Genomic DNA, 25,343 nt, shown 5'->3' on the forward strand with positions numbered 1-25,343 from the left:
GAGTATAATGGCCCCACATAGTCCTCCATACAGTATAATGGGCCTCACATAGTCCTCCATACAGAATAATGGCCCCACATAGTCCTCCATACAGAATAATGGCCCCACATAGTCCTCCATACAGTATAATGGCCCCACATAGTCCTCCATATAGAATAATGGCCCCACATAGTCCTCCATACAGAATAATGGGCCCCACATAGTCCTCCATACAGTATAATGGCCCCACATAGTCCTCCATACAGTATACTGGCCCCACATAGTTCTCCATACAGAATAATGGGCCCACATAGTCCTTCATACAGAATAATGACCCCACATAGTCCTCCATACAGAATAATGGGCCCCACATAGTTCTCCATACAGAATAATGACCCCACATAGTCCTCCATACAGAATAATGGCCCCACATAGTCCTCCATACAGTACAATGGGCCCACATAGTCCTCCCTACAGAATAATGGCCCCACATAGTCCTCCATACAGAATAATGAGCCCCACATAGTCCTCCATACAGTATAATGGCCCCACATAGTCCTCCATACAGTATAATGGCCCCACATAGTCCTCCATACAGTATAATGGCCCCACATAGTGCTCCACACAGTATAATGGCCCCACATAGTGCTCCATACAGTATAATGGCCCCACATAGTGCTCCATACAGTATAATGGCCCCACATAGTCCTCCATACAGAATAATGAGCCCCACATAGTCCTCCATACAGTATAATGGCCCCACATAGTCCTCCATACAGTATAATGGCCCCACATAGTCCTCCATACAGTATAATGGCCCCACATAGTCCTCCATACAGTATAATGGGCCCCACATAGTTCTCCATACAGTATAATGGCCCCACATAGTCCTCCGTACAGTATAATGGGCCCCACATAGTCCTCCATACAGTATAATGGCCCCACATAGTCCTCCATACAGTATTATGGCCCCACATAGTCCTCCATACAGTATAATGGCCCCACATAGTCCTCCGTACAGTATAATGGGCCCCACATAGTCCTCCATACAGTATAATGGCCCCACATAGTCCTCCATACAGTATTATGGCCCCACATAGCCCTCCATACAGAATAATGGCCCCACATAGTCCTCCATACAGTATAATGGCCCCACATAGTCCTCCATACATGATAAGAAGGAGGAACAAGGAGCAAAATGGTAAAAAGCAATAGAAATTTTAATAATTAAGTTCAATAAATAAACATCATCACATAGGTAATATAGTCATAACATGGAACGACAGAAAAGTGCATACTATCCTTAACACCCAGTACTCATAAGCTCATAACCCCCAGACCATTGCATTGGGTAAAGGCAAGGAAGATGGGAAAGAGGACGGCAGGCAAAAAAGAAGAAATCAAATATAAACCAGGGGTACACACAATATCCATTTAAGGCAGGAGTCTGCCATAATAACATGTAGTGTTTTCGGATCACATGCATGTACTGCATGAAAATGGCGTGGCAAAGTCTTAAGCTCTCGTGGATCGGTCGCCGTCCTAGCCGCGCCAATGTCCCGCACATGCTCACGTACTCTCACACGCAATTCCCTAGATGTCAAACCTATATACAGTCATATGAAAAAGTTTGGGCACCCCTATTAATCTTAAGCTTAATGTTTTATAAAAATTGGTGTTTTTGCAACAGCTATTTCAGTTTGATATATGTAATAACTGTTGGACACAGTAATGTTTCTGCCTTGAAATGAGGTTTATTGTACTAACAGAAAATGTGCAATCTGCATTCAAACAAAATTTGACAGGTGCATAAGTATGGGCACCTCACCAGAAAAGTGACATTAATATTTAGTAGATCCTTCTTTTGCAAAAATAACAGCCTCTAGTCGCTTCCTGTAGCTTTTAATGAGTTCCTGGATCCTGGATGAAGGTATTTTTGACCATTCCTCTTTACAAAACAATTCCAGTTCAGTTAAGTTTGATGGTCGCCGAGCATGGACAGCCCTCTTCAAATGATCCCACAGATGTTCAATGATATTCAGGTCTGGGGACTGGGATGGCCATTCCAGAACATTGTAATTGTTCCTCTGCATGAATGCCTGAGTAGATTTGGAGCGGTGTTTTGGATCATTGTCTTGCTGAAAGATCCATCCCCTGCGTAACTTCAACTTTGTCACTGATTCTTGAACATTATTGTCAAGAATCTGCTGATACTGAGTGGAATCCATGCATCCCTCAACTTTAACAAGATTCCCGGTGCCGGCATTGGTCCCACAGCCCCAAAGCATGATGGAACCTCCACCAAATTTTACTGTGGGTAGCAAGTGTTTTTCTTGGAATGCTGTGTTTCTTTGCCACTATGCATAACGCCTTTTTGTATGACCAAACAACTCAATCTTGGTTTCATCAGTCCATAGGACCTTCTTCCAAAAAGAAATTGGCTTCTCCAAATGTGCTTTTGCATACCTCAGCCGACTCTGTTTATGGCGTGCTTGCAGAAACGGCTTCTTTCGCATCACTCTCCCATACAGCTTCTCCTTGTGCAAAGTGCGTTGTATAGTTGACCGATGCACAGTGACACCATCTGCAGCAAGTTGATGCTGCAGCTCTCTGGAGGTGGTCTGAGGATTGTCCTTGACTGATCTCACCATTCTTCTTCTCTGCCTTTCTGAAGTTTTTCTTGGCCTGCCACTTCTGGCCTTAACAAGAACTGTCCCTGTGTTCTTCCATTTCCTTACTATGTTCCTCACAGTGGAAACTGACAGGTTAAATCTCTGAGACAGCTTTTTGTATCCTTCCCCTGAACAACTATGTTGAATAATCTTTGTTTTCAGATCATTTTACAGTTGTTTTGAGGAGCCCATGATGGCACTCTTCAGTGGAGCTTCAAACAGGAGAACAACTTGTAAGTGGCCACTTTAAGTAGCTTTTCTCATGATTGCATACACCTGGCTATGAAGTTCAAAGCTCAATGAGGTTACAAAACCAAAAAAAGTGCTTTAGTAAGTCAGTAAAAAGTAGGTAGGAGTATTTAAAACAAGAAAATGATAAGGGTGCCCATACTTATGCACCTGTCAAATTTTGTTTGAATGCAGATTGCACATTTTCTGTTAGTACAATAAACCTCATTTCAAGGCAGAAACATTACTGTGTCCAACAGTTATTACATATATCAAACTGAAATAGCTGTTGCAAAAACACCAATTTTTAGAAAACATTAAGCTTAAGAATAATAGGGGTGCCCAAACTTTTTCATATGACTGTATATCAAATTGCATCCGCAGGTGGCATAGTATATTACATTGCTCGTATCGCAGGAAATGTAGTGAGAGATTTTATATTCGCGGGAGCCGTCAGAGGACGTGAAAAAAGCACTGCGCACGACATTGGCACAGGCAAGACAGCGGCTGCAGGGAAAACATCTGACAGTGGGCCCACGGGACCGAAACGGGTGTTTCTGCTGATAATACTGTACCTTTAACAGGATCGCTTGCACCTCTCCTGTTTGGCTCTTCACTCCGTTCTGGCGTTGTGCGCATGCGGGCTGTCGGTCTTCCTCCTTCGGCGCTCGCCCGGCTATCTCCTGTCTCCTGCTCATTGCACTAAGCGCATGCGAGGGCGGCATGACTGCCTGGGCTTGCGCACGAATGATGATTGTACCTACGGCGCATGCACCGCTTCCAACGCCAGCTCCAGGCCCCGTACCATCCATACAGTATAATGGCCGCACATAGTCCTCCATACAGAATAATGGGCCCCACACAGTCCTTGATACAGAATAATGGGCCCCACATAGTCCTCCATACAGAATAATGGGCCCCACATAGTCCTCCATACAGAATAATGGGCCCCACATAGTCCTCCATGCAGAATAATGGGCCCCACATAGTCCTCCATACAGAATAATGGGCCCCACATAGTTCTCCATACAGAATAATGGCCCCACATAGTTCTCCATACAGAATAATGGCCCCACATAGTCCTCCATACAGTATAATGGCCCCACATAGTCCTCCATACAGAATAATGGGCCTCACATAGTCCTCTATACAATATAATGGCCCCACATAGTCCTCCATACAGAATAATGGGCCGCACATAGTCCTCCATACACAATAATGGCCCCACATAGTCCTCCATACAGAATAATGGGCCCCACACATTCCTCCATACAGTATAATGGCCCCACACAGTCCTCCATACAGAATAATGGTCCTCACATAGTCCTCCATACAGTATAATGGCCCCACATAGTCCTCCATACAGTATAATGGCCCCACATAGTCCTCCATACAGTATAATGGGGCCACATAGTCCTCCATACAGAATAATGACCCCACATAATCCTCCATTCAGTATAATGGGCCCACATAGTCCTTCATACAGAATAATGGGCTCCACATAGTCCTCCATACAGAATAATGACCCCACATAGTTCTCCATACAGAATAATGGGCCCACATAGTCCTCCATACAGAATAATGGGCCCCACATAGTCCTCCATACAGAATAATGGGCCCCACATAGTCCTCCATACAGAATAATGGCCCCACATAGCCCTCCATACAGAATAATGGGCCCCACATAGTCCTCCATACAGAATAATGGCCCCACACAGTCCTCCATACAGAATAATGGTCCTCACATAGTCCTCCATACAGTATAATGGCTCCACATAGTCCTCCATACAGAATAATGGGCCCCACATAGTCCTCCATACAGTATAATGGCCCCACACAGTCCTCCATACAGAATAATGGTCCTCACATAGTCCTCCATACAGTATAATGGGCCCCACATATTCCTCCATACAGAATAATGGGCCCCACATAGCCCTCCATACAGAATAATGGGCCCCACCTAGTCCTCCATACAATATAATGGGCCCCACATATTCCTCCATACAGAATAATGGGCCCCACATAGTCCTCCATACAGAATAATGGGCCCCACGTAGTCCTGCATACAGTATAATGGGCCCCACATATTCCTCCATACAGAATAATGGGCCCCACATAGCCCTCCATACAGTATAATGGGCCCCACATAGTCCTCCATACAGTATAATGGCCCCACATAGTCCTCCATACAGAATAATGGGCCCCACACAGTCCTCCATACAGTATAATGGCCCCACATAGTTCTCCATACAGAATAATGGGCCCACATAGTCCTCCATACAGTATAATGGGCCCCACATAGTCCTCTATACAGTATAATGGGCCCCACATAGTCCTCCATACAGTATAATGGGCCCCATATAGTTGTCCATACAGTGTAATGGGCACACATAGTCCTCCACACAGTATAATGGCCCCACATAGTCTTCCATACAGTATAATGGCATCACATAGTCCTCCATACAGAATAATGGGCCTCACACAGTCCTCCATACAGAATAATGGGTCTCACACAGTCCTCCATACACAATAATGGCCCCACATAGTCCTCCATACAGAATAATGGGCCTCACACAGTCCTCCATACACAATAATGGCCCCACATAGTCCTCCATACAAAATAATGGGCCCCACATATTCCTCCATACAGTATAATGGCCCCACACAGTCCTCCGTACAGAATAATGGCCCCACATAGTCCTCCATACAGAATAATGGCCCCACATAACCCTCCATACAGTATAATGGCCCCACATAGTCCTCCATACAGTATAATGGCCCCACATATTCCTCCATACACAATAATGGGCCCCACATATTCCTCCATACAGAATAAAGGGCCCCACATATTCCTCCATACAGAATAAAGGGCCCCACATAGCCCTCCATACAGAATAATGGGCCCCACATAGTCCTCCATACAGAATAATGGGCCCACATAGTCCTCCATACAGAATAATGGGCCCCACATAGTCCTCCATACAGAATAATGGCCCCACATAGTCCTCCATACAGAATAATGGGCCCCACATAGTCCTCCATACAGTATAATGGCCCCACACAGTCCTCCATACAGAATAATGGGCCCCACACAGTCCTCCATACAGAATAATGGTCCTCACATAGTCCTCCATACAGTATAATGGGCCCCACATATTCCTCCATACAGAATAATGGGCCCCGCATAGCCCTCCATACAGAATAATGGGCCCCACATAGCCCTCCATACAGAATAATGGGCCCACATAGTCCTCCATACAGAATAATGGGCCCCACATAGCCCTCCATACAGAATAATGGGCCCCACATAGTCTTCCATACAGTATAATGACCCCACATAGTCCTCCATACAGTATAATGTGCCCCACATAGTCCTCCATACAGTATAATGGCCCCACATATTCCTCCATACAGAATATTGGGCCCCACATAGTCCTCTATACAGTATAATGGGCCCCACATATTCCTCCATACAGAATAATGGGCCCCACATAGCCCTCCATACAGAATAATGGGCCCCACATAGCCCTCCATACAGAATAATGGGCCCCGCATAGTCCTCCATACAGTATAATGGGCCCCACATAGCCCTCCATACAGAATAATGGGCCCCACATAGCCCTCCATACAGAATAATGGGCCCCACATAGTCCTCCATACAGTGTAATGGGCCCCACATATTCCTCCATACAGAATAATGGGCCCCACATAGCCCTCCATACAGTATAATGGGCCCCACATCTTCCTCCATACAGAATAATGAGCCCCATATAGCCCTCCATACAGAATGATGGGCCCCACATAGCCCTCCATACAGAATAATGGCCCCACATAGCCCTCCATACAGAATAATGGGCCCCACATAGTCCTCCATACAGAATAATGGCCCCACACAGTCCTCCATACAGAATAATGGTCCTCACATAGTCCTCCATACAGTATAATGGCTCCACATAGTCCTCCATACAGAATAATGGGCCCCACATAGTCCTCCATACAGTGTAATGGCCCCACACAGTCCTCCATACAGAATAATGGTCCTCACATAGTCCTCCATACAGTATAATGGGCCCCACATATTCCTCCATACAGAATAATGGGCCCCACATAGCCCTCCATACAGAATAATGGGCCCCACCTAGTCCTCCATACAATATAATGGGCCCCACATATTCCTCCATACAGAATAATGGGCCCCACATAGTCCTCCATACAGAATAATGGGCCCCACGTAGTCCTCCATACAGTATAATGGGCCCCACATATTCCTCCATACAGAATAATGGGCCCCACATAGTCCTCCATACAGTATAATGGGCCCCACATAGTCCTCCATACAGTATAATGGCCCCACATAGTCCTCCATACAGTATAATGGGCCCCACACAGTCCTCCATACAGTATAATGGCCCCACATAGTTCTCCATACAGAATAATGGGCCCACATAGTCCTCCATACAGTATAATGGGCCCCACATAGTCCTCTATACAGTATAATGGGCCCCACATAGTCCTCCATACAGTATAATGGGCCCCATATAGTTGTCCATACAGTGTAATGGGCACACATAGTCCTCCACACAGTATAATGGCCCCACATAGTCTTCCATACAGTATAATGGCATCACATAGTCCTCCATACAGAATAATGGGCCTCACACAGTCCTCCATACAGAATAATGGGTCTCACACAGTCCTCCATACACAATAATGGCCCCACATAGTCCTCCATACAGAATAATGGGCCTCACACAGTCCTCCATACACAATAATGGCCCCACATAGTCCTCCATACAAAATAATGGGCCCCACATATTCCTCCATACAGTATAATGGCCCCACACAGTCCTCCGTACAGAATAATGGCCCCACATAGTCCTCCATACAGAATAATGGCCCCACATAACCCTCCATACAGTATAATGGCCCACATAGTCCTCCATACAGTACAGTATAATGGCCCCACATATTCCTCCATACACAATAATGGGCCCCACATATTCCTCCATACAGAATAAAGGGCCCCACATATTCCTCCATACAGAATAAAGGGCCCCACATAGCCCTCCATACAGAATAATGGGCCCCACAAAGTCCTCCATACAGAATAATGGGCCCACATAGTCCTCCATACAGAATAATGGGCCCCACATAGTCCTCCATACAGAATAATGGCCCCACATAGTCCTCCATACAGAATAATGGGCCCCACATAGTCCTCCATACAGTATAATGGCCCCACACAGTCCTCCATACAGAATAATGGGCCCCACACAGTCCTCCATACAGAATAATGGTCCTCACATAGTCCTCCATACAGTATAATGGGCCTCACATATTCCTCCATACAGAATAATGGGCCCCACATAGCCCTCCATACAGAATAATGGGCCCCACATAGCCCTCCATACAGAATAATGGGCCCACATAGTCCTCCATACAGAATAATGGGCCCCACATAGCCCTCCATACAGAATAATGGGCCCCACATAGTCTTCCATACAGTATAATGACCCCACATAGTCCTCCATACAGTATAATGTGCCCCACATAGTCTTCCATACAGTATAATGACCCCACATATTCCTCCATACAGAATATTGGGCCCCACATAGTCCTCCATACAGTATAATGGGCCCCACATATTCCTCCATACAGAATAATGGGCCCCACATAGCCCTCCATACAGAATAATGGGCCCCACATAGCCCTCCATACAGAATAATGGGCCCCACATAGTCCTCCATACAGTATAATGGGCCCCACATAGCCCTCCATACAGAATAATGGGCCCCACATAGCCCTCCATACAGAATAATGGGCCCCACATAGTCCTCCATACAGTATAATGGGCCCCACATATTCCTCCATACAGAATAATGGGCCCCACATAGCCCTCCATACAGTATAATGGGCCCCACATCTTCCTCCATACAGAATAATGAGCCCCATATAGCCCTCCATACAGAATGATGGGCCCCACATAGCCCTCCATACAGAATAATGGGCCCCACATAGTCCTCCATACAGAATAATGGGCCCCACATAGTCCTCCATACAGAATAATGGGCCCCACATAGTCCTCCATACAGTATAATGGGCCCCACAAATTCCTCCATACAGAATAATGGGCCCCACATAGCCCTTCATACAGTATAATGGACCCCACATAGTCCTCCATACAGAATAATGGGCCCCACATAGCCCTCCATACAGAATAATGGGCCCCACATAGTCCTCCATACAGAATAATGGCCCCACATAGTCCTCCATACAGTATAATGGGCCCCACATAGTCCTCCATACAGAATAATGAGCCCCACATAGTCCTCTATACAGTATAATAGGCCCCACATAGTCCTCCATACAGTATAATAGGCCCCACATAGTCCTCTATACAGTATATTGGGCCCCACATAGTCCTCCATACAGTATAATGGGCCCCACATAGTCCTCTATACAGTATAATAGGCCCCACATAGTCCTCTATACAGTATAATGGGCCCCACATAGTCCTCCATACAGTATAATGGGCCCCACATAGTCCTCTATACAGTATAATGGGCCCCACATAGTCCTCCATACAGTATAATGGGCCCGACATAGTCCTCTATACAGCATAATAGGCCCCAGATAGTCCTCCATACAGTATAATGGGCCCCACATAGTCCTCTATACAGTATAATGGGCCCCATATAGTTGTCCATACAGTGTAATGGCCCCACATAGTCCTCCATACAGTATAATGGGCCCCACATAGTCCTCTATACAGAATAATGGCCCCACATAGTCCTCTATACAGTATAATGGGCCCCACATAGTCCTCTATACAGTATAATGGCCCCACATAGTCCTCCATACAGTATAATGGGCCGCATATAGTTGTCCATACAGTATAATGGGCCCCACACAGCCCTCCATACAGAATAATGGGCCCCACATAGTCCTCCATACAGTATAATGGCCCCACATTGTCCTCTATACAGTATAATGGCCCCACATTGTCCTCCATACAGTATAATGGGCCCCACATAGTCCTCCATACAGAATAATGGGCCCCACATAGTCCTCCATACAGTATAATGGGCCCCACATAGTCCTCCGTACAGTATAATGGGCCCCACATAGTCCTCTATACAGTATAATGGCCCCACATAGTCCTCCATACAGTATAATGGGCCGCATATAGTTGTCCATACAGTGTAATGGCCCCACATAGTGCTCCATACAGTATAATCGCCCCACATAGTGCTCCATACAGTATAATGGCCCCACATAGTGCTCCATACAGTATAATGGCCCCACATAGTGCTCCATACAGTGTAATGGCCCCACATAGTCCTCCATACAGTATAATGGCCCCACATAGTGCTCCATACAGTGTAATGGCCCCACATAGTCCTCCATATAGTATAATGGCCCCACATAGTCCTCCATACAGTATAATGGCTCCACATAGTGCTCCATACAGTATAATGGCCCCACATAGTGCTCCATACAGTATAATGGCCCCACATAGTGCTCCATACAGTATAATCGCCCCACATAGTCCTCCATACAGTATAATGGCCCCACATAGTCCTCCATACAGAATAATGGGCCCCACATAGCCCTCCATACAGTATAATGGCCCCACATAGTGCTCCATACAGTGTAATGGCCCCACATAGTCCTCCATATAGTATAATGGCCCCACATAGTCCTCCATACAGTATAATGGCCCCACATAGTGCTCCATACAGTATAATGGCCCCACATAGTGCTCCATACAGTATAATGGCCCCACATAGTGCTCCATACAGTATAATCGCCCCACATAGTCCTCCATACAGTATAATGGCCCCACATAGTCCTCCATACAGAATAATGGGCCCCACCAGGTGATCCTGGTGTCACGGGCAAGACTTTGACATGTATGGTTGAACAGCAGGGAAATAGCTGAAAACTTTAAATAAGTGGCAAATTCATGCTTTATCCTATAGAAAGAGTTTATCATATACAGTGGGGAATATAAGTATTTGATTCTCTGCCGATTTTGCACGTCTTCCCACCTACAGAGAATGGAGAGGTCTGCAACTTGTATCGTAGGTCACTTCAACTGTGAGAGACAGAATCTAAAAATAAAAACCAGAAAATCCCATTGTAAGATTATTACATAATTAATTTGCATTTTATTTCATGGAATAATTATTTGATACAATAGAAAAACAGAACTTAATATTTGGTCCAGAAACCTTTGTTACAGTTACAGAGGTCAGACGTTTCCTGTAGGTCTTCACCAGGTTTGCACACACTGCAGCAGGGATTTTGGCCCCCTCCTCCATACAGATCTTCTCCAGCTCAATAATCATCTCTTCTGAATCATTTCCAGGATGAAGTGAAATGTGTAGGTTTCTTCCATAGGTTTTGTGGCTGCGCGGTTCCTGGATGGCGTCCACGCTGCCCACGCTCATACCTCCTCCCCGCTTACCCGCTGCCTTTCTCTTCTCCACATCCATGTTTCATTTCTTCTATGGATTCCCAACCTCGCCCCTGGATGGCAGATGGCCGTAGGAAGGTGCAGATTTCACTTAAGTCCATGGTTATCTTTAGGACCCATCCGGAAACCCCAAATTACTGATTTCAGGGTCGGATTTTGAGTGTCAGAAAATCTGATTAATAAGACAGAGATAGAGGAGTTGTAACGCGCAGTGTGACCGCTCTCCTGCCGGAGCGTCAGGACACTGCGGACAAGGTCTATCTGTACCGGCCGGCCTATCTGAGATCAGGAAGGTGAAGGCTCACGGCGCCCGGCTTTCTGGATCTCTTGCGGCCGTAGTAATCGGATTTATCATTTACACCATGTCATACTGACAACATGCCGCTGTGCGTTAAAGGGGCCTATTTTGTGGTTACAATAGTTTATAATTTTGTGTCCTTACTTTAATACATATAATCTCTCCATGTATTGACTTGTGCTCATACACAACAGCAATCTGGAAAAGCAGAGCTGCAGTGTAAAGCATGGGTCAAGAGTCTTGGACTGCAATTGACACTGCCACTGGCCATAGCCGGGGCCTCGTGAGGCGAAAGCAAAAACTAAGAAACATTCTCGCCTGGTCGTTGCCTGCATGGCCACATCGCTCTGCTTTGAAGTTATATTTATTCAGTGGCCATAACCGTAGCTTCCTCCATCCTGAATATTAGACCCTGTGTCGGGGCTCAGTGACCCCCATTATGGATCTGAAGGGCCTGGACCCCGCAGTGACCCAACAATGACAAGTCTAATCATTCATGGTAACATTCAATGGACCTTTTCATATTCTGGGGAGAGCTAAATTTAGGGGCTTTCAGGGTGATAATCAGAGGTCACCGGGGTCAGAGGTTAATGGTCGTAACCTTACACAGGGCTCCTTAAATGTCCAAGTCTGGAGATGAAACACAGAGAGCAAAGTGACAGCCGGGAGGGAAATGTGACATCTGATCTGTGTGCTTCTATGAGAGTGTATCACACAGGCTAGGCTTAGATACATGGCTCAGCAGACAGTATCACACAGGCTAGGCTTAGATACACAGCTCGGCAGACAGTATCACACAGGATAGGATTAGATACACGGCTCAGCAGACAGTATCACACAGGATGGGATTAGATACACGGCTCAGCAGACAGTATCACACAGGATAGGCTTAGATACACGGCTCAGCAGACAGTATCACACAGGATAGGCTTAGATACACGGCTCAGCAGTCAGTATCACACAGGCTAGGCTTAGATACACGGCTCAGCAGACAGTATCACACAGGCTAGGCTTAGATACACGGCTCAGCAGACAGTATCACACAGGCTAGGCTTAGATACACAGCTCGGCAGACAGTATCACACAGGATAGGCTTAGATACACGGCTCAGCAGACAGTATCACACAGGATAGGATTAGATACACAGCTCAGCAGACAGTATCACACAGGCTAGGCTTAGATACACGGCTCAGCAGACAGTATCACACAGGCTAGGCTTAGATACACGGCTCAGCAGACAGCATCACACAGGCTAGGCTTAGATACACGGCTCAGCAGACAGTATCACACAGGCTAGGATTAGATACAGGGCTCAGCAGTCAGTATCACACAGGATAGGATTAGATACACTGCTCAGCAGTCAGTATCACACAGGATAGGATTAGATACATGGCTCAGCAGTCAGTATCACACAGGATAGGATTAGATACATGGCTCAGCAGTCAGTATCACACAGGATAGGATTAGATACATGGCTCAGCAGTCAGTATCACACAGGATAGGATTAGATACACAGCTCGGCAGACAGTATCACACAGGAGAGGATTAGATACACGGCTCAGCAGTCAGTATCACACAGGATAGGATTAGATACACGGCTCAGCAGTCAGTATCACACAGGATAGGATTAGATACACGGCTCAGCAGACAGTATCACACAGGATAGGATTAGACACACGGCTCAGCAGACGGTATCACACAGGATAGGCTTAGATACACGGCTCAGCAGACAGTATCACACAGGATAGGATTAGATACACGGCTCAGCAGTCAGTATCACACAGGCTTGGATTAGATACACGGCTCAGCAGACAGTATCACACAGGATAGGATTAGATACACGGCTCAGCAGACGGTATCACACAGGAGAGGATTAGATACACAGCTCAGCAGACAGTATCACACAGGATAGGATTAGATACACGGCTCAGCAGACGGTATCACACAGGAGAGGATTAGATACACGGCTCAGCAGACAGTATCACACAGGATAGGATTAGATACACGGCTCAGCAGTCAGTATCACACAGGATAGGATTAGATACACGGCTCAGCAGACAGTATCACACAGGATAGGATTAGATACACGGCTCAGCAGACAGTATCACACAGGATAGGATTAGATACACGGCTCAGCAGACAGTATCACACAGGATAGGATTAGATACACGGCTCAGCAGACAGTATCACACAGGAGAGGATTACATACACAGCTCAGCAGACAGTATCACACAGGAGAGGATTAGATACACAGCTCAGCAGACAGTATCACACAGGATAGGATTAGATACACGGCTCAGCAGACAGTATCACACAGGATAGGATTAGATACACGGCTCAGCAGACAGTATCACACAGGATAGGATTAGATACACAGCTCAGCAGACAGTATCACACAGGAGAGGATTAGATACACAGCTTAGCAGACAGTATCACACAGGAGAGGATTAGATACACGGCTCAGCAGACAGTATCACACAGGATACACTTAGATATACAGCTCAGCAGACAGTATCACACAGGATAGGATTAGATACACAGCTCAGCAGACAGTATCACACAGGATAAGATTAGATACACAGCTCAGCAGACAGTATCACACAGGATTGGATTAGATACACGGCTCAGCAGACAGTATCACACAGGATAGGATTAGATACACAGCTCAGCAGACAGCATCACACAGGATAGGATTAGATACACGGCTCAGCAGACAGTATCACACAGGATAGGATTAGATACACAGCTCAGCAGACAGTATCACACAGGATTGGATTAGATACACGGCTCAGCAGACAGTATCACAAATGACATAATTGCTCAACAGCTATTCCAAAATGACATGCTTAGATACAGCAGTGTATCAAACAGTTTCACACACAAGATATTGATCATGTATTATACAACTTGTATCTGAACCCACATAAGATGTAATTAGTGTAAATGCACAAAACTATAAGTGCAAGGTCCATAAAGTCCTCAGCAGCACAAATCTTCCTCCTGTCCTGATAGATTGCTACAATGTATCAGTCTTGAGTCCAGCGTTAGGCTGTGTGCCCACTATGCGTTTTTTAAGCGTTTCCACAGCGGCAATTCCTCTGCAGAAACGCTTAAAAACCGCTTGGTAGAAGGTCTGCCATGTTCCTCAATGATAATCCTCATGCGGTGCACATGCTGCGGAGATTTCCTCTGCGGATTATCATTGCGCAAAAAAACACAGCACTACCAATTATTCTGCGTAATCACGGCGTTTTTGCCGCCATTGACTTGCATTGAATCGCTTAATATCCGCATAACTACATGTGCACATGCGGATATTAAGCGATTCAATGTGAGGATGGTACCCAGGTCTGGAGAAGATGAGACTCATCCACACCCGGGTACCATAGTACCTGTAAAAAAAAAAAGAATTTAAATAAAAATTATACATTATACTCACCTTCTGATGGTCCCCGGTCTCCTCTATGGTGCGTCCTGGCTCCCCGGCAGCTCACGATGGTCTAAAAGGACCTGCCATCGGCTGACGTCGGCGGTCGTGTGACCTGTCACATGACTAAATGACGCCATGGAAGGTCCTTTTACACAACTGCGAGACATCGGGAAGACCGGAAGCATCGAATAAGGAGACTGGGGGCCATCGGAAGGTGAGTATATGTTTTTTGTTATTTTTTACTTTTTTTTTTTTTTTTAAGTACCGTATATTCCGGCGTATAAGACGACTTTTGAAGACTGAAAAATCTTCTGTCTAGTCTGGGGTCGTCTTATACGCCGGTAATGCTTTTGAACTTTCAGAAATTGACATGCGGGGATACTCTGGGGGTGTTAATAAGCTGCCGTGGCCGTATCCCTGCCATGTCGGAGTTAATATAAGGTGGAGGGAGTTAAAATACGGCGGCGGTAGGTCCAGATAGTCAGCGCTTCTGTGCTGAAACGGACACATCGCTGCGTATTCCCAGCTCCGGACACAGCGCAGGGCTTCTGTGCCGACAGCTTTCACTTGTCACAGAAGCGCTGCGCTGTGTCCGGAGCAGGGAAGTTCGCATCGCTTCTGTGACAATATATGAAAAGCCGGCAATTCAGCAGCGGCATAAGCCGGCACCCGACAATTTAGAATAGAAAGAATAGAGAATCACACATAGATTAGATAGATAGAAACATGTCAGTCACATATATATGAAGTACAGTGACAGTGTTGCTTACTGTACTTGTCATTTAGTGTAAAGGATTTATTAAAACAAATAATAGTGTTTTCGTGCACCGTCTCTTTAAAAAAGCCGGCCGGCAATTCAGCAGTGGTACCCGACAATTTAGAACAGAAAGATAGAGCATCACACATAGATTAGATAGATAGAAACATGTCAGTCACATATATATGAAGTACAGTGACAGTGCTGGTTACTGTACTTGTCATCTAGTGTTAAAATAACGGATTTATTAAAAAAAAAATTGGCGTGGGGTTCCCCTTAATTTTAGTCTCTAGCGGAGGTTAAGCAGACAGCTGGGGCAAATGTTTGAAGCCTGGGAAGGGGGTAATACCCACGGAGCTTCCCAGGCTACTAATATCAGCCCCCAGCTGAATACCTAGCCTTTACTAGCTCTTAAAATGGGGGATCCCAAAAAAATGACGTGGGGTCCCCCCTATTTTAATAGCTAGCAAAGGCTAGGCAGACAGCTGGGGGCTGATATTAATAGCCCAGGAAGGGAGCCATGAATATTGGCCCCCTCCCAGGCTAGAAACACCAGCCGTCAGCCGCATTCATAGGATGCGCCAATTCTGGCACTTAGCCTCGCTCTTCCACGCTGCCCTGTAGCGGTGGCAGTGGGGTAATAGGGTTGGGGTTGATGTCAGCTTATAATGCCAGCTGACATCAAGCCCAGGTTAGTAATGGAGAGGCGTCTATAAGACACCCCCATTACTAACCCCATAGTCAAAGTTAAAAGAAAACACAAACACCCAGAATAAAGTCCTTTAATTGAAATAAAGACACAAATCTTTATTGTTCTAAATTAAACCATACTTACCATCACGCCCATTCCAGCTGAAGCCAACGATCTCCTGCAATAAAAGAAAAATAATAAACCAACCTCATCCTTACCTTTCCATGGTTCCCAGGACGGGTCCAGCTCTGCTACATCGAGATGACAGGCTGGACCGCAGCAGAACGCTGCCATCCAGCCTGTCATCCCGCAGACACTGAGAAGCGCAGGCATGCTTGTGCTCCTCAGTGTCTGACTGTGACGGCATCCAGATGAGCCGACAATGAACTCAGCTCACCTCCTGGACGTCCGTCACTGACAGCGTGGGAAACTTCTACTGCGCATGCGGGGAGCAGGAGAATTTTCCCACGCTGTCAGTGACGTGCATGAGGTGAGCCGAGTTCATTGGACATGATCTCGGCTCATCTGGATGCCGTCACAGTCAGACACTGAGGAGCACAAGCATGCCTGCGCTTCTCAGTGTCTGCGGGATGACAGGATGGATGGCAGCGTTCTGCTGCGGTCCAGCCTGTCATGTGAATGTAGCAGAGCTGGACCGGTCCTGGGAACCATGGAGAGGTAAGGATGAGGTTGCTTTATTATTTTACTTTTATTGCAGGAGATCGTTGGCTTCAGCTGGAATGGGCGTGATGGTAAGTATGGTTTAATTTAGAACATTAAAAAATTGTGTCTTTATTTCAATTAAAGGACTTTATTCTGGGTGTTGTGTTTTTTTTAATTACTTTACTAGAAATTCATGGTGTTCATGTCTAATATTGGCGTGACCCCATGAATTTCGGGCTTAGGGCCAGCTGATAATGCCAAGCTGGCCCTAACCCCTTTATTACCCAGTGAGCCACCGCACCAGGGCCCTGGATGAGTTGGGTACAGCGCCAGAAGATGGCGCTTCTATGAACGCGCCATTTTCCGGGGTGGCTGCGGACTGCAATTTGCAGCGGGGGTGGCCCAGAAAGCTTGGGCCTCCCTGCGCTGCAGATTCCAGCCCCCAGCTGCCTAGTTGTACCTGGCTGGACACAAAAATAGGGCGAAGCCCCACGTATTTTTTTTTTAAATTATTTCATGAAATAATTAAAAAAAAAAAGGGCTTCCCTATATTGTTGTGTCCGGCCAGGTACAAATAGGCAGCTGGTGGTTGGGTGCAGCCCGTTCCTGCCTGCTGTACCTGACTGGACACAAAAATATGGCGAAGCCCCACGTCAACATTTTTGGGAAAAATTAATTACAAAATTAATAATTTAGGGACTGCATCTTTAGTAACCCCTCAATTGTCATTTAGTGTTAAAATAAAGGATTTTTTAAAAAGAAAATTGGCGTGGGATCCCCCATCATTATAGTCTCTAGCGGAGGTTAAGCAGACGGCTGGGGCAGATGTTTGAAGTCTGGGAAGAGGGTAATACCCACGGAGCTTCCCAGGCTACTAATATCAGCCCCCAGCTGAATACCTAGCCTTTACTAGCTATTAGAATGGGGGACCCCCCCAAAAAATGACGTGGGGTCCCCCCTATTTTAATATGTTTATGAGTGACAGTTTTCCTGCTATATACCTGCATGTCATAAGAATTTAAATTAAAAAAGGACCATGTTAAATTCAAATCTGTTTTTTTTTTATTTTTACCGGTGTTTGGTATGCGTTGGAAAAGGGGTAGTCTTATACGGTGAATATATCCTAAACTCTATATTTTAACAGGAAAGTAGGGGGGTCATCTTATACACCAGGTCGTCTTATACGCCGGAATATACGGTAACTTGGTCACACTATATATGCCGGTTGCCGGTTACATGGATTTATATAGTGTGACCAAGTTGACAAGCACTTTCCAAGTGATGCTAAAATCGCTTGTCAACCCGCATGCGGAAATGCAAGTGAAGAACGCTTCACATCCACATGTTCCTGGCAGGTACAATCCGCATATACAATCCGCATGTACAATCCGTGTGTACAATCCGCGTGTACAATCCGCATGTACAATCCGTGTGTACAATCCGCATGTACAATCCGCATGTACAATCCGTGTGTACAATCCGCGTGTACAATCCGCATGTACAATCCGTGTGTACAATCCGCGTGTACAATCCGCATGTACAATCCGCGTGTACAATCCGCATGTACAATCTGCGTGTACAATCCGCATGCACAATCCGCATGCACAATCCGCATGTACAATCCGCACGTACAATCCGCACGTACAATCCACATGTACAATCCGCACGCAGAATCCGCATGTACAATCCGCACGTACAATCCGCACGTACAATCCACATGTACAATCCGCACGCACAATCCGCATGCGTTTTTTCTGCCAGGGAGATGCGGAAACGCTCAGGAAAAATCCGTAGCATTTCTGCATCGTGGGCACTTACCCCATACAGGATTGTCTAGACTGGATACAATTGTAACAAACCCTCAGCTGTGAGACGTATAAGGGTATGTGCCCACGATGAGGAGCCGCTGCGGCCGCCCGACGCTGCAGAATAGCCGCACCACATCCGCCCTCACTATGCAAATGAGCGGTCGCAAAAAAAAATTTTCACATGCGGACTTTCCTCATTGATGTTAGGTCTATGGGGAAAGTCCAAATGGGACCCGCAAGAGAAATGGACAGCGGTCCTGAAAGACGCACCGCATGTCCGCGGGTGATCCGCAGGTGCACAGAGACGCAGAGTGGGCATTGGATTTCTACAAATATCATCCCCTATGCTGTAACATCTGGACGCTGCATAAACTCACAGCATTTCTGGATCGTGGACACGAACCCTAAGATCTGATCAAGTTTTCAGTCTCTGGATATAAACTGGAACGTTGCCATTTGCTAACAGCAAGCAGAGATCTTGAAATGGAGAGGAATATACGCACAATCTGGGAGAAAGTCCCGGACTCCAATGTAGAAGCTTCACAGATGTGATGTCGTCCGCAGTCACCGGCCGTGGGTGTGTGGGTTAGCGGGGGCTTCTGGGTAATGATTGTCTGGTTTTATTGGATCCCACTTTTTCCCTTTTATGGTGCGCAGTGGTTATGGGGGGACTGGAGCAATGATGAGTAATATGGGGCATCACTGAGTCATGAGGGTTCAGGAGTTCAGTTCACACAGAGAAATCATAATCCCGTCGCCCCTCACAGCCCTGAACGCCCGGCTGCGTTTATGTATCCATCCCCCCTAGAAGTCTGCGGCAGGAAACGAGGGTGTCAGCCGGCCGCCCCTCCCCGACCCCCACTGTCCTGAGGGGCTTCCCTACATTTGTGTGGCCCCATGAATGCAGGAAATTGCTGTCTTGTCTGCATTAATATCTGACATTCCCAGCAGATCCCGGATCCCGGCATTTCTCCAACTTCATCCACTTCATGTTCTCCGAGTCCGAAAGCCAGAAAATAATTCATAGAGAGAGAAAGAGAAATGGCCGCGGCATGGGAGGAAGACATGTACAAGATGGAGCTTAGATACGGAGGCTCAGAAGACTGTATCACACCTGGTGGGGTTAGATACAGCAGCTCAGCAGTCAGTATTTTTTTTTTTTACTCAATTATATAGCACCAGGGATGCCACAACCCTTTACAGACTTCATCATCACTGTCCCCATTGGGGCTCACAATCTACATTCCCTATCAGTCTATGGAGTGTGGGAGGAAACCAGAGAACCCGGAGGAAACCCACGCAAACACGGGGAGAACATACAAACTCCTTGCGGATATCCTCCCTGGTGGGATTTGAACCCAGGACCCCAGTACTGCAAAGCCTGTATCACACCGTAGGATTAGATACCCAGCTCAGCAGACAGTATCACTCAGGATAGGATTAGATACAGCAGCGCAGCAGACAGTATCACACATGATGGGATTAGATACAGCAGCGCAGCAGACAGTCTCAGCATTGAGCGGCTTAGATACAGCGGCACTGTCCTCTGGTGACACGGCGGGTCCTGAAGGGGGATATTTGCCCTGATATCTTTCAGTTTGGGATTATTAGTGCAGATCCTGAGGACGGACAGGCAGCGACTTGTCGGCTGCAGGATGTTCTGTCAGGCGAGGTTCTTGGCAGTGACAGGATCTCAGGTTTCTGCTTTTGAGGTGTTTCTATTATGTCTCGCTGTCTGTCCTGTGTATCTTGTGCTGACATTGTCTGTGGCGCTGTATGACGTGTGCACAGTCTATAGTTTATGGCTGGTGTTGAGCGAACGTGCTCGGATAACCTGTTATCTGAGCATGCTCGGTAGTGTCCGAGTATCTTCGGCATGCTCTGTTTGCCTCCCTGCGGCTGCATGTTTTCCGGAGGTAGACAGATGCAACACATGCGAGGATTGCCTGTTTGTTAGCCAATCCCCGCATGTGCTGCATCTGTCTACCACCGAACAACATGCAGCCGCAGGGAGGCAAACATATTAGCAGAGCACGCCGAAGATACTCGGATACGACCGAGCATGCTCAGATAATAACACTACTTATGGGTCATTCACATGACACAAGCTATGTACAAGACAAGAGCAATGATCAGCGGCCGACTATTGTCTAGTACACATCGGCCGATGAAACAGCGATGAGGACAGAACGATTACTAATACGATGGCTCTGCACCATATGCAGTGCTGGTTATCGGCAGCACATCCTGTTTACCTGGCAATGTGCTGCTGAGAACAATGGTTTTTATGCTGAACATTTTTCTCGTTCGTCAGGTGATTGGCGACCGGTTTGGGAAGTGGGAATAATTGGGAATCAGATAATCGTTCCTGCAGGTGAGCAATCCCTGATTGTGATCCGTGCAATATTGTAGCGTTCAGCATAAATAGATGATTGTGATGAGTAAACAGAGGACGTTAGTCATAATATTTACAGGAGAAGTATAAACAGTGCAACAATGTAATGAAGAACATCCACAATGTATCCTCTATACAAGACATTATCAAGGACGCTTGTACTCGCTGTATAGGTGCGTTATGTATGGGACGATGTGTGTGATGTAGAGAAGATAAATCTGTGTCTAGTAAAACCTCTAAATCACCACCTCTATCAGAAGACCACTCACCAGAGCAAGGACTACACAGATACTCAGGCTGTAAAGCTGATTGACTCTATTATATTGTGTCTCCTCTACTCTCAAGCTATATGTGAAGTGTGATACACTATATGGAGAAAAGTACGTGCCCCCCACATCCACCTCTAGGGGCTTCTCTGTCCTCATCTAAATACATAGACATTAATATGGAGAAAAGTATGTGCCCCCCACATCCACCTCCGGGGGCTTCTCTGTCCTCATCTACATCCATAGACATTAATATGGAGAAAGTATGTGCCCCCCACATCCACCTCCGGGGGCTTCTCTGTCCTCCATCTATATCTATAGACATTAATATGGAGGAAAGTATGTGCCCCCCACATCCACCTCCAGGGGCTTCTCTGTCCTCATCTACATCCATAGACATTAATATGGAGAAAGTATGTGCCCCCCACATCCACCTCCGGGGGCTTCTCTGTCCTCATCTACATACATAGACATTAATATGGAGAAAGTATGTGCCCCCCACATCCACCTCCGGGGGCTTCTCTGTCCTCCATCTATATCTATAGACATTAATATGGAGGAAAGTATGTGCCCCCCACATCCACCTCCAGGGGCTTCTCTATCCTCATCTACATCCATAGACATTAATATGGAGAAAGTATGTGCCCCCCACATCCACCTCCGGGGGCTTCTCTGTCCTCCATCTATATCGATAGACATTAATATGGAGGAAAGTATGTGCCCCCCACATCCACCTCCAGGGGCTTCTCTGTCCTCATCTACATCCCTAGACATTAATATGGAGAAAAGTATGTGCCCCCCACATCCACCTCCAGGGGCTTCTCTGTCCTCATCTACATCCATAGACATTAATATGGAGAAAGTATGTGCCCCCCACATCCACCTCCAGGGGCTTCTCTGTCCTCATCTACATCCATAGACATTAATATGGAGAAAGTATGTGCCCCCCACATCCACCTCCGGGGGCTTCTCTGTCCTCCATCTATATCGATAGACATTAATATGGAGGAAAGTATGTGCCCCCCACATCCACCTCCAGGGGCTTCTCTGTCCTCATCTACATCCCTAGACATTAATATGGAGAAAAGTATGTGCCCCCCACATCCACCTCCAGGGGCTTCTCTGTCCTCATCTACATCCATAGACATTAATATGGAGGAAAGTATGTGCCCCCCACATCCACCTCCAGGGCCTTCTCTGTCCTCATCTACATCCATAGACATTAATATGGAGAAAGTATGTGCCCCCCACATCCACCTCCAGGGGCTTCTCTGTCCTCATCTACATCCATAGACATTAATATGGAGAAAGTATGTGCCCCCCACATCCACCTCCAGGGGCTTCTCTGTCCTCATCTACATCCATAGACATTAATATGGAGGAAAGTATGTGCCCCCCACATCCACCTCCAGGGGCTTCTCTGTCCTCATCTACATCCATAGACATTAATATGGAGAAAAGTATGTGCCCCCCACATCCACCTCCGGGGGCTTCTCTGTCCTCATCTACATCCATAGACATTAATATGGAGAAAAGTATGTGCCCCCCACATCCACCTCCGGGGGCTTCTCTGTCCTCATCTACATCCATAGACATTAATATGGAGAAAAGTATGTGCCCCCCACATCCACCTCCGGGGGCTTCTCTGTCCTCATCTACATCCATAGACATTAATATGGAGAAAAGTATGTGCCCCCCACATCCACCTCCGGGGGCTTCTCTGTCCTCATCTACATCCATAGACATTAATATGGAGAAAAGTATGTGCCCCCCCACATCCACCTCCGGGGGCTTCTCTGTCCTCATCTACATCCACAGACATTAATATGGAGAAAGTATGTGCCCCCCACATCCACCTCCGGGGGATTCTCTGTCCTCATCTACATCCATAGACATTAATATGGAGAAAAGTATGTGCCCCCCCACATCCACCTCCGGGGGCTTCTCTGTCCTCATCTACATCCCTAGACATTAATATGGAGAAAAGTATGTGCCCCCCACATCCACCTCCAGGGGCTTCTCTGTCCTGATGTTAATATGGAGTCTCCCCTCTGCAGATATAACGGCTCCGCTCTTCTGGGATTTCTAAATAAGATTTTGGAGGCGTCTGTGGTATTTTTTGTCCCTTCATCCAGAAGAGCATTTGTAGGGTCAGACCCTGATGTTCGGGGGGTCCTGGCTCACAGTCTCCATTATAGGATGGGGTTGGGGTCCGGGCTCTGTGCGGCCGCTCATGTTCTCCCCCCATGTCTGTATGGAACTTGTGCACATTAATGGGGGGCAGATAAGGGTCTTACCTAAACTGTTCCCACAAAGCTGAAGCTTCAATTGTCCACAATGTCTTGTGCTGAAGATTAGGATTTCCCATCACTGGAGCTGAGGGTCCGAGGCCGCCCCCTGATAACAGCCCATAGCATTATCCTCCTCCACCATCTGTACAGGGGGCACAATGCAGTCGGGGGGTAACGTCCTCCGGGAATCACCAGACTCCTCCATCAGACGCAGATAGAGTAGTGCGATGCGTCACTGCACAGAACACGTCTCCTCCAGAGTCCAGTGGTGGCGGCTTTACACCACTCCATCCGACGCTCAGCATTGTGCTTGGTGATGTACGGCTGCAGGCAGCTGCTCGGCCATGAAGCTGCCGGCGGGGGGCGCAGTGTTTGTGCTGATACCAGAGGAGGTCTGGACTCTGCAGTTATGGGGTCAGCAGAGTGGCGGAGACTTTTTTGCCCTTTGCTTCTCAGCACTCGCCCCCCACCCCACCTCTGTAATGTTATAGGGTCTCAACTTTGTGGCTGAGCTGCTGCAGTTACTTCCACTTCTTAATAATATCACTCACAGGTGAGGGGGGAAGATTCGGGATGAAGAAATATCGGACTTGTAACTCCGGTGGCTCCTATTACAGGACCGCGCTTATATCAGGGAGCTCCGCACCACCGGCCGCTCTGTCATATGGTAGTAAAGGCAGACGGCATGGCGGACGGGGGGGGGGTTATACACTGTGGGGGGGCGAGGGGATGGAGGTTATACAGGGGGAAGGGGTGAGGGGTTGTATGTTGTACACTGGGGCAATAGGATGGAATGAGAAAACGGAATTGAAAACGGAAAGTGATTGAGACTTGGGTCCCGGAACATTTCTCCATATGGTGTACATGTGATGTACGTGTGATGTACCTGTGATCAGTATATGTGTATGGATATGTGCTTTGTTACATTGTGTCTTCTCTCTATTCCTGCTGTTTACTCTCATTATAAACTGCTCATTAGTCAAACAGATAAAGATAATTAGCTGATAAGAAAACATTGAACGATGTCTGAGCAAACAAAGAGCGATTACTTTTGCTCCGGCGAGCGGGATATGTGCTGTATATGTGTTATACGCAGCAGGAGCCGACTGATCGATACGTTTATAGGACAAGATTCTGTATAATTCACATTTCTGATTAGGAGTCCAGTGGGCGGTCAGAAATATGTGTCAATCATACATTAGGACCGCCCATTGGACTGTTAAGCCTAGAAAGAGTCATGATTTCTGTGGATAACTTACACGTTTCTTGACTCTTTTCTCACAATCCTATATATGAATCTGCTCCGCTCTTCCTGCTCTACTGATTTTCTTACACTGTGACAAACTCTCAGCTGTGAGAAGTATTTGGCTAAAACAGGCTTTGCAA

The 25,343-nt window shown here is 46.8% G+C and overlaps 1 protein-coding gene across 1 annotated transcript in view; it reads left to right on the plus strand.

Moving 5' to 3' along the window:
• The window catches only part of GLI2 (GLI family zinc finger 2), a 294,201-nt gene that overhangs the window by 21,927 nt on the left and 246,931 nt on the right, over nt 1-25,343 (plus strand). The window lies entirely within an intron of this gene.

Source organism: Phyllobates terribilis, unplaced genomic scaffold (genome assembly GCF_046119375.1).
Source record: "Phyllobates terribilis strain yellow unplaced genomic scaffold, ASM4611937v1 Scaffold_9__5_contigs__length_417890890, whole genome shotgun sequence".
In the NCBI taxonomy this organism is placed as follows: domain Eukaryota; kingdom Metazoa; phylum Chordata; class Amphibia; order Anura; family Dendrobatidae; genus Phyllobates; species Phyllobates terribilis.